Below are 9,530 nucleotides of genomic sequence, written 5' to 3'. Positions count from 1 at the left end.
TTCAGCAGCGAGCAATATTTAAAACATTGGTGAAACTTTCTCATTTGGCACAAGGAGTCTCATGGTGAATGTTGCAAGAGTACTACTCAGTTTGAGTTTTAAAACATTTCCAGCAACTCAGTCACTTTTGCCAATGATGCAGGGTACCCCATCTGTGCCAATCCCATCTGTCTACTTTAGATCAATCAAGTTAAGTAGTATTGCTAGCTGTCATGCCTTCAAGAGATTTTCCCTGCTCCTCAAATGTGTCAGAGGCAGCGGTCAGAGCACTGAGCAACAGGAGACCCCACGTCACACCAGGGTTTTCAGTCTCACACTGAAGAATAAGTTTGTCCTCAGCAGCATCACAATCATTGTTAATTATTAATAGTGCTTTTTCACAGCCAAGAAATTTCTGATTTGTTCTGACAGGCCACTAGGCATCAGGATATTACGAATGCCCATGAAGGAGCAGAGCTGGTTGTTTAACAGGCTGGTGGGAAGGGCAAATGAGTAACACTAACACTGGGAGGCCTTACCTCACTACTTGAAATCTTCATCACCCCAAAAAGTGTTTTCTCTTTTGTGATAATAAAATGTCTATTAAATGCAATATGTACATAATACAGTTTCTAGGTAAGCTACAAGTATAGTTCAATGGTATCATTTCCATTTTATTTATTGAGGCTTAATGCCTTTTTATTTTTCCCCCGTACAATCAGGTTGCAAAGCAGACCTGTTAGGACAGTTCGTATTCATTTCAGCATGGATTTAGAAAAATTGTTGCTTTTTGCTACAGCTGCAATGTTAGATGCCAGATGCAATGAACCTCTCCCTTCTTCCAACAAGCACCAGCCTATCAAGGCAGGTTAAATCACTTCCTTGTACTGTCAGTTTTGTAATTTTAGCTGATATGTTTGATCACCTTCAGCATTTGAAGACTGTCATCACCAGCAATTACAGTAAAATTTACCTAAGTGTGAAGCAAAGATATTAGAACAAAGATCACAGGCAAAAACATGTCAGATCTCTGCTGGGCTCCTTGCTCCACACTGCCTTGTGCCTTTCAAGCTGTGGAGGTGGCCAGCAAAGTTGCACCTGATGTTGTTTGCCCTTGCCCTCCTTGGCAGCCTGCAGTGTGCATGCCAGCCCTGACAGCACCTTCTCTTTCATATAATCATAGAAAGGCTTGGGTGGGAAGGGACCTACAAGGTCATCTAGTTCCAAGTCCAGGTCTGTTTAGATGGCATCCCTTCTTTCTGTTGTATCAATTGCACCACTCAGCTTGGTGTCATCTCTAAACTTGCTGAGGGTGCACTCAATCCCACTGTCTATGTTACTGATGAAGATATTAAACAGCACCAGTCCCAACACAGGCCCCTGAGGGACACCAGTCATCACTAGCCTCCACCTGGACATAGAACAATTGACCACCACTCTCTGGGTGTGACCTTCAAGCCAATTCCTCATCCACTGAATGGTTTACCCATCAAATCCATCTCTCTCCAATTTGGAGATCAAGATTCCATGTAGGACAGCATCAAAGGCTTTATAAAAGTCCAGGTAGGTGAGATCGGTCTGACATCAAACAAGCCCTCACCCATAAATTCAGGGAAATGAGAGACATGGGCAGCCTGACTGACAGTGAAGCCTAAGGCAAAGAAGTTGTTGAGTACTTCAGCCTTCTCCATGTCTGTTGTTACCAGTTTACCCTCCTCATCCATCAGAGAGGGCACATTCTCCTTGTTTTTCTTTTCTGGCCAATGTACCAATAAAATCCCTTGATATTTGCATCCCTTGCCAAGCTCAGTTCCATCGGTGCCTTGGCCCTCCTGATCCTATCCTTGCACATTCAACAGCACCCCTGTACTCTTCTCAGGTCACATGTCCCTTACATGTCTTTAACATCACTTAAGTGTTCCCTGACTGAGAGTCATGTGAGAGAGGTGCTTATTATTCTCTCTCTTTTTTTTTTTCTTTTCATTTTTTTTTTAGACAGTGTAATACTTTTATGTTCAATAAACAGATTTATTAAAAAATTGTTTTCCACCCTCCAACACTCCTGTGATACCACTTTTACACAGCTTCCCTCAGGTCTAAATCCTAGCCAAATACCAAGTTAAAGCAATCAAGTATTTTCTCTAAGTCAATAATATTTTGTCTTCATTATCCTTCAGCACTGTATCACAAATTATACTGGGATTTGTCTACCAGTTTCTCCCACAGTTTCTGGCAGAGATTGCTGTGAGATTTTGAATAAGTTCTGCATGTAAACCATGCCATAAGTGACAGCATGTTATACCCCTACCCTCAAAGGTGTGTGGCACAGAGGTATGTCTCTAGATAGAGAGTTTTCAAGCCATTGTCATGTTGCAGAACTCCATACATTTCCTGGAGGAGAAATACATCCATTTAAAAATTTTACCTAACATATTTTAACTAAAACTTGATTTATCTTAATATCTTAGCATATAATAAAACAAATTAAAATATAATGTGCTTATAGTTCTGGTCATCACTTTAAAGATGGTTGAGATAACTTTTTTTCTGGCACCAAGTAAGTAAAGAAGAGCATGAATTTCAGTTATATATCCCTTTCCAACATATAAGGTTTTATTTTGTTTTAAATTTCATTTTCATTTATTTTAAAAATGAAAATTCCCCTTCATATCAGTAGCTGGACAAAAATAACATCAGTTTAGGCATAAAGACATCTGGCAGTTTCTACTATATTCTGTTTAACTAAGAGAGGTAAAAAAGTCCTACTTCAATCCAACTTTCAGTATTTTCAGTTTCTGTATAAATTCTTTTTCTTTAGCTGATGTATTGCACCCAAAGTTGTAGCCTTTTACAGACGGGTTTTGTGTCTATTTGGTCTCTGTTGGTTTCAGGGAAACGTTGACAAAACTAGCAATTTAATTGCTAAATATTCCCCTATTTCTTTTAAATCTCTTGAGGATAAATTCACATTTTAGCCTAGAAATTGACCAATTTTATAAATGTATCAAGGACTTTTTTGTTTCCATGACAGATCTGTATTTGAAGCATCATTACACTTCCACACTGAAATTATTTTGTGAGAAATCAGGAGAGCAGCGATGCCTCTGGGTAAAGCAGGCTGCTTTTTCAGAGCAGCATAAACCAGTGTCCAGCCCAGTGGCCCAAACAGATTGTCTGGAAGGATCTTTGCATTTACAAATGTGGCTAAAAAACCCTCAAATCTATTTTGGCTAGACAGTCTCCAAATTTACCTGGAAGGGAGTTCACGTATATATTTGCATTTCTTTACCTACAGATGACTTAGGGGTGACTTTGCTACTTAGAACATTTTCACAGTGTGGTTGAAAGCAATTTCCAAATTGCCTACCAAATAGTGAATGTTTCTGCGACTACTGCTTCCTAGATGGTGTTTCATATGCTCCAGGAAGATAGCAAAGCCCCTTTACACTTGCACGCAGCAAATATAAGGTGTCTGTCACTCGTGCTCCACTTGTGTGATTCTGGATGCATCAGGCACAGCATAGCACAGTCAGTCAAGGGAAGTGATTGTCCCACTCTGCTGTGTGCTGGGGCAGCCACACCTTGAGTACTGTGTGCAGTGAGAAAGGCTTAAAACTGCCCAAAGGAGGGCTATGAAGATGGTAAAGGGTCGAGAGAGGAAAGATAAGGAGTCTCCAGTCTCCACATCCTATTACTCACCTTTCACACTGCCCCATTTTGCAGTCCTGAAGCCTAAGCCAGGAGGTCAGGGAGGGCTCCTGCGCACGTGTTGGGTTTCCCAGCTGTCACACCTCCGCAGGTCATGCAGGAGATGGTGGTTTGGGCATGCTGGGAGCTGAGCCAACCTTTCCCTTCCTGGTTAGTTTGTTCAGTTTATGCGCAAGTGATACCAGACTGTTCTCCTTAAGAAGGGTGCTTCATTTCAAGGTCACAGTGAAAGCTAGCTCATTTTAAACTCTTTAAAATGTGGAATTTCTTACTCCATGTTGGCTACGGATTTAGGCAAAGCCATTGACTATATTTAGGGCCTCTTTTTTCCTAAGGTCTGGAAGACATCTGTTTGAATATTTTATTATTATTATTTTTAGTAGTAGAAGGAACCACTCTTTGGCTTAACACATGTTCATCAATCATTGTGATTATGGGAGAAACATTTGTTTTTCATTTCACTGTTTAAATTTTGTTTCACACTTCAGTCCCAAGCTGCAGATCCACGGTCAAAGCACAAAGCCCACAACAGTAACAGCCAGTTGTAGCAGTGTTGGTATGATAAGAAGCAGGACTGATGGACTTACAATAATTATATAAATACAAGATGACCAACGCAGCATTGGTTTGGAGAAAAATATGTTGTGCTGCCAGACTGCCTCTAGTACCTGCCACAAAAGCACAAATCACAGTTGTGTTTGGTTTCTCAGTGCCTGGATCTCAGTTGTCTCTGTATTGTGGGCCAGAGGAAAAAAATGGTGTGCAGAAAGCATCTACCACCCTAGGGTGAGGAAAAGCTGCAGCAACAGGAAAAAAAAAAAAAAAAAGCACAAATCACAGCTGAAGAGATTGAAAATCTTACAAGAAAATCATCAGAAAAAATACAATTGCAAATGTCTAGAATGGCCTCTGTGCTGCTGGAAGTAGTAACAAAAAGGAAATGCAATCATGTTTCATTTGAGATAATGACATGCATTCATTTAGTATCAGTGTTTCCTCATAGGAAAAAGAATTTACAGTACTGTCACGTGGAAGATATTAAGATCTGAGTGTCCTGATATTCCCCTCCTGCATCTTTTCAAAAAACATTGAGCAATGCAAGGACAGTAAGGCTTCATTCCTCCAAGCAGCAAGCTGCATGCTGTCTTCAGCAAAGAGCACGCGCTGCAGGCAGATTTCAAACACCTAAATAACATGGTGTTGTGAAATGAGTAAGCATTTTGTTTTCTTCATAGGGTAATCTTTTCATCTCTCCCATTCCCGATGATTCATAAGCAGTAACCTATGTAAGAGACCAGAATGCTTCATTAGAACTCTGCAAACCTGTTTTGCTAAATCATGACTCAGATCTAGAAAACTCTACCAAAGAAACAGATTCTTTGGTAAACAGATGTGTGACTCCCTAAATTTCAGTGGTGGGAAAGCTTCAAAAAAAAACAAAAAAAAAAAGGGGGGGGGGGGGAGAAAAACAAAACAAAAAGAAAAAAAACATATAGAAATTGACTATTTTCTCATAGACAGTAACCTAGCCACAAGGTTTGCATTCAAGAGATAACAACTAATACATCCAGAAGATGACTGCATTCTTCCTTTGTTCTTTGCAAGTTCAGATGCATTTAAAAAGAGAAGTTGAGAGGACCTGAACCACAACATTGGGCACTACCATGTGTGGAAAAAAATAAAAATAAAAAAAGAAAGCTGGCCACCATCCAAAACAGCAGAGATGAAGACACAAATACTGAATCACATGTAAGATGACTCGGGTTGATATTCTTAAATTGTTAAATTATCTTCAGCTTGATCTGTAACTGCTTGCAAAATTCAACATGGTGTTGAACATTTCCTAGAGTGACAAAGGACTGAGGACTGAGAACAGATTTGCTGAGGAATGGTGCACAATCAGCTAGCAACAACCAAACTAGACAGCTCCACTTCAACCAGATTATCTTGAGAAACTTGCAGGTCTGACAAACCAGAAGATCACACATCACATTGCTAACAGGACAGTCCTGCTACAAATCTTGTGGGTTTTTCTCCTCTTCGCTGATGTTTCAGTGTACTGATGGATACATGGGTGCTGAGATTTAGAAATTAGACTAGTGAAATTATAAAGTGTTGATCAAGCCTGAACAGATGAAAACTATTTTTTCTTGTTCTTAATCCCAGCTGACTCACTGCTATCTTTTCCTGAGCCACCTTGATTGGAAGAGTTTTGATTATATGGCTTTCAAATTCCACATTTCCACTGCCAAACTATGTACAACCCAGAAAAAAAAAAAAAAGAAAAAAAAAAAAAGATGTTGCAATGTCCTCCATTCTGTAAATTGTAAGGCAATATTCCTTAAGATCTTACATGCTATCAGAGCCACTGGCATGCTGCTAAGTCAAAGCAATGAGAGCACGAGAAGATGATGCTAATTGTTTCATATTCATGCACAAGTTTAAAACAACATCAGCAGACCTTGGAAAAATCCTCTCTCCCTTGCCCGTCTCTCAGAGAAGATCTGATGAAGTCCTATGAATTCTGCCTCTTACAGGGCCCTTGTAGCTGGAATCACTGCTTTGTCTATGTCAAAGACCTTTCTCAAAATCCTAATGCCTTAACTGATTGTATTAGCCCTCTACATCAGTCATCCATATGGGAATGTTAGCCAGAACTATGTATTTCCTTTCAAAAATTTTTAAGAAGTGAACATTCCTTTGCAACACTGATTCAGAACTTAACCTTTTAGAGTGATCCTGAAGACCTGAACTCCATTTCTTAAAACACATCAGAAATATTATATAATATATAAGCAAAATAGTACTTATTGCATAAGTCAAACATCCAACCTATACTAAAACTCACAACTATCACCTGAAATACAGCTTGTGCCTTGCTGTGTACTGTAGTTTCTCAGCTCTACACAACTGGAACTCACTTTGAAGCAGAGAAAAAGACACCACAGTCACATGTTCCCGAGCACTGGCTCATTATCCTCTCTGACTTAGTGACATTCAAGGAGAAGAAACTGCTTCTGAGTTACAAATGGCCTTGTTTTGTCATAAAGAGCAAAGCTTCTTGCTTTTCTACCAATTCATCCCAGCTCTACTTTGATCCATATGTTAAAATAAGTAAAACTGAATGGTCCAAAAGTTGTCAAACTTTTGATGTGTATTTTTTTTTTGTTTGTTTTTAATGGATCACAGTCATTAGAGTGGTAAATTTGATCATTTTGGACCTTAGTTTTCTGTCTCTAATGGCAATAGAACCAACTTAAATTTATAGTAACAAAAAGCCTGTAAAATATGAAAAGAAAATGAAGTGCTCAAACAGCACAAGGACAGCAGTGAAGACAAACAGGGACAGAGCTGAGGAAACATTACAGAATAAACAAATTTCTTCTCCTCTGTGAATCTCCTGCAAACACAGGGTAGATTTTCCACATTCTTGAGCCTTCCAAGGATTAACAAAAGCAATATTTAATTTTCAGTTACAGACTGCTACAAGATGACATCCATGTGACTAAGAAACTTCAGATATATTTTACAGATATATTTCTAGACTTAAATGGAAGGTAAATCTCACCGGAAAAGAAAGGAGCACAAACCTACCTGCTCACCATGTTTTTTCAAAGAGAAACTCGGAGTGGACAAAACCAAGATACTGCTCCTTTCTTGACTACCTCATCTTTTCTTTCTTGGGTAATACTTCCCAAGGTTTCCAGCAGTTGTACCAACAAAAAACACAGGAAAGAATTGGATACCTGTCCTCAAGGTTTTGTTTTTTTTTTTTTCCGTTTTTCCTCTAGCTGGGAACCTGCTGGAGTAAATAGATGCTCTCTCTGAAGGCTCCCAGAACAGCATGACTGCACATGCTCTCCATAATCCCCATCCACATAGCAGTACAGGACAGCCAGCACAGGAATACCGGGATGGACTCTCTGCACAGGCTGCAAATAAATTTCTTAACACTTGCTCAAAACCCCCACAGGCATCCAGTGTGAGGGACAGGAAGAAGCATCACATCAGTCACAGTGTCTGCTAATAAAGCAGTATCTGGGATTACATACATACCAACATAATTTGTTCAAGATAGCATTTAAAAATTGTTCTCTTAGGGTATAATGCAATGGACTGGCATAAATGAACATTGCTTTTCTAAGGTTTCCCACCTATTTCCAGACTAGACTAAGAACCCACGTTTGTACAACCTTTTTGTAGAACAAAGCCTGTCTAGCTGCAAACTCCAGAAGAAAATTCTATTTTCTTTTAAAAGGCACTACAGAATCTTGAGTCACCAACATCAGCAGCATGCTTAAATTTAGGGAAAGAAAAAGGAAAATATGGTAAATACTACTTGTGTACATGAAAACGCACTTCATGGTATGGGGATTATAGTCGTTCACTCATGTCAGTAGGTTAAGCATCAATCTGTAAGTGTTAGTTGTACCAGATTAATGAAGCATCTGTGGTGGTTGCCCAGATTTGCTTTCCTTTCAGCAATTTATCAATTGTAGCACTCTAGACAATAAAAGCTTAACAAATTCTGTTTATGCTTCTTTTTCACACTACTGTTGTCATCTATATTTATTTAAATGATGCTCCTCATTTCTGACACTTTCCCTGGAGCTTGAAGAACAGGTGTTCAAATATAGCTCCAAGCTGTCAAAAATGAAACTGGCAATGGTTAACAAATACCGGGCTAAGGAAATGCAAGAAAGTTGTAATTCTGAAAAATTAACCACCACGTAGGGTTTGATAGACTGCATCGTCATTACCCAAAGGACATCTTAATTCATATTTCATCATAAACACGAAATGGGGCGGTGATCCTCGTGGGACTGATACTGGAATTTGGATTTCAGTTCTTGTGTCTGAAGCATTTCTTTGCAAATCTCAGGAAACCATGTTGGATTGGAACCAAAACTATCAGAATTGCTTTTATTTCTTCTCCTGGGCCCCTGCCTAGGGGAACACTTGCTCTAAGGAGACCACTTACACAGCTGGCTGTGAGAACACATTGTGCAGCATTGATCTGCCTTGCACTCTTGGCTTTCTAGATGAAATTGATACATGGCTTGAATCTCTACCATTTCCTTTCTCTTCAAGCAGCAATGCTAGTTTGTTGTTTTGGCTACTGTACTGGAATGTACATATATATCGGAACAACATGCGTAGATGTTAATCATTATTTATACTGGGCTTTGCAACAGAAAGTACGTATTACACTATCTGTTCCTTCTGGTAAGTTCTAACAGGCTGTGTTTTTGCCCTTTCCTAAAAAAAGTTTGTACAAGCACATTTATTTCAGGGGCAAGGTCTTGTTCAGACCTTGAAACTAAAGGAAACAGGCACAGCAACTTAATGTTTTTGAAGAATATTTCAAGGCACTCGCTGTTTCTTGCTGTCTGAATCACGTCCTGGCATATCCCATGGGCTCATCAAGATGAGCAAAATGCATAATTTACCATTCTTCTAAGAAAGTATTTTCAGCATGTGGCAAAACCTCCAAAAATATTTTGAAAAATAAACAAAACCCAAGTGACAGTAAAATAATAAATACATTTTACTTTGGAAAACAAAAGATAATAAACAAAAGTTATAGGCATTTTTTTTTTTTCTTATTCAAGCTTTTCTAAATTTCAACCAGCTCCAGTACAGTCCTAATGCAACAGATATGAGAATTAAAATTGGACAGAGGAAATATTACTAACAAATCAAGAGACCCATTGGCATAATGAAGAACTTAACTGCCCTTTGAGTGGGCTACCATTATACTTTGTACTGTGCTGAAGACTACAATGACTGGCAACTGAGAGGATTTTGTGTTGTGTCCCCACAAAAAGGGCTTTTTGTTTGGA

This window comes from Anas acuta, chromosome 1, assembly GCF_963932015.1.
Source record: "Anas acuta chromosome 1, bAnaAcu1.1, whole genome shotgun sequence".
Classification (NCBI taxonomy): Eukaryota; Metazoa; Chordata; class Aves; order Anseriformes; family Anatidae; genus Anas; species Anas acuta.
The sequence above is the reverse complement of the archived record's forward strand: the minus strand, read 5'-3'. Positions refer to the sequence as shown.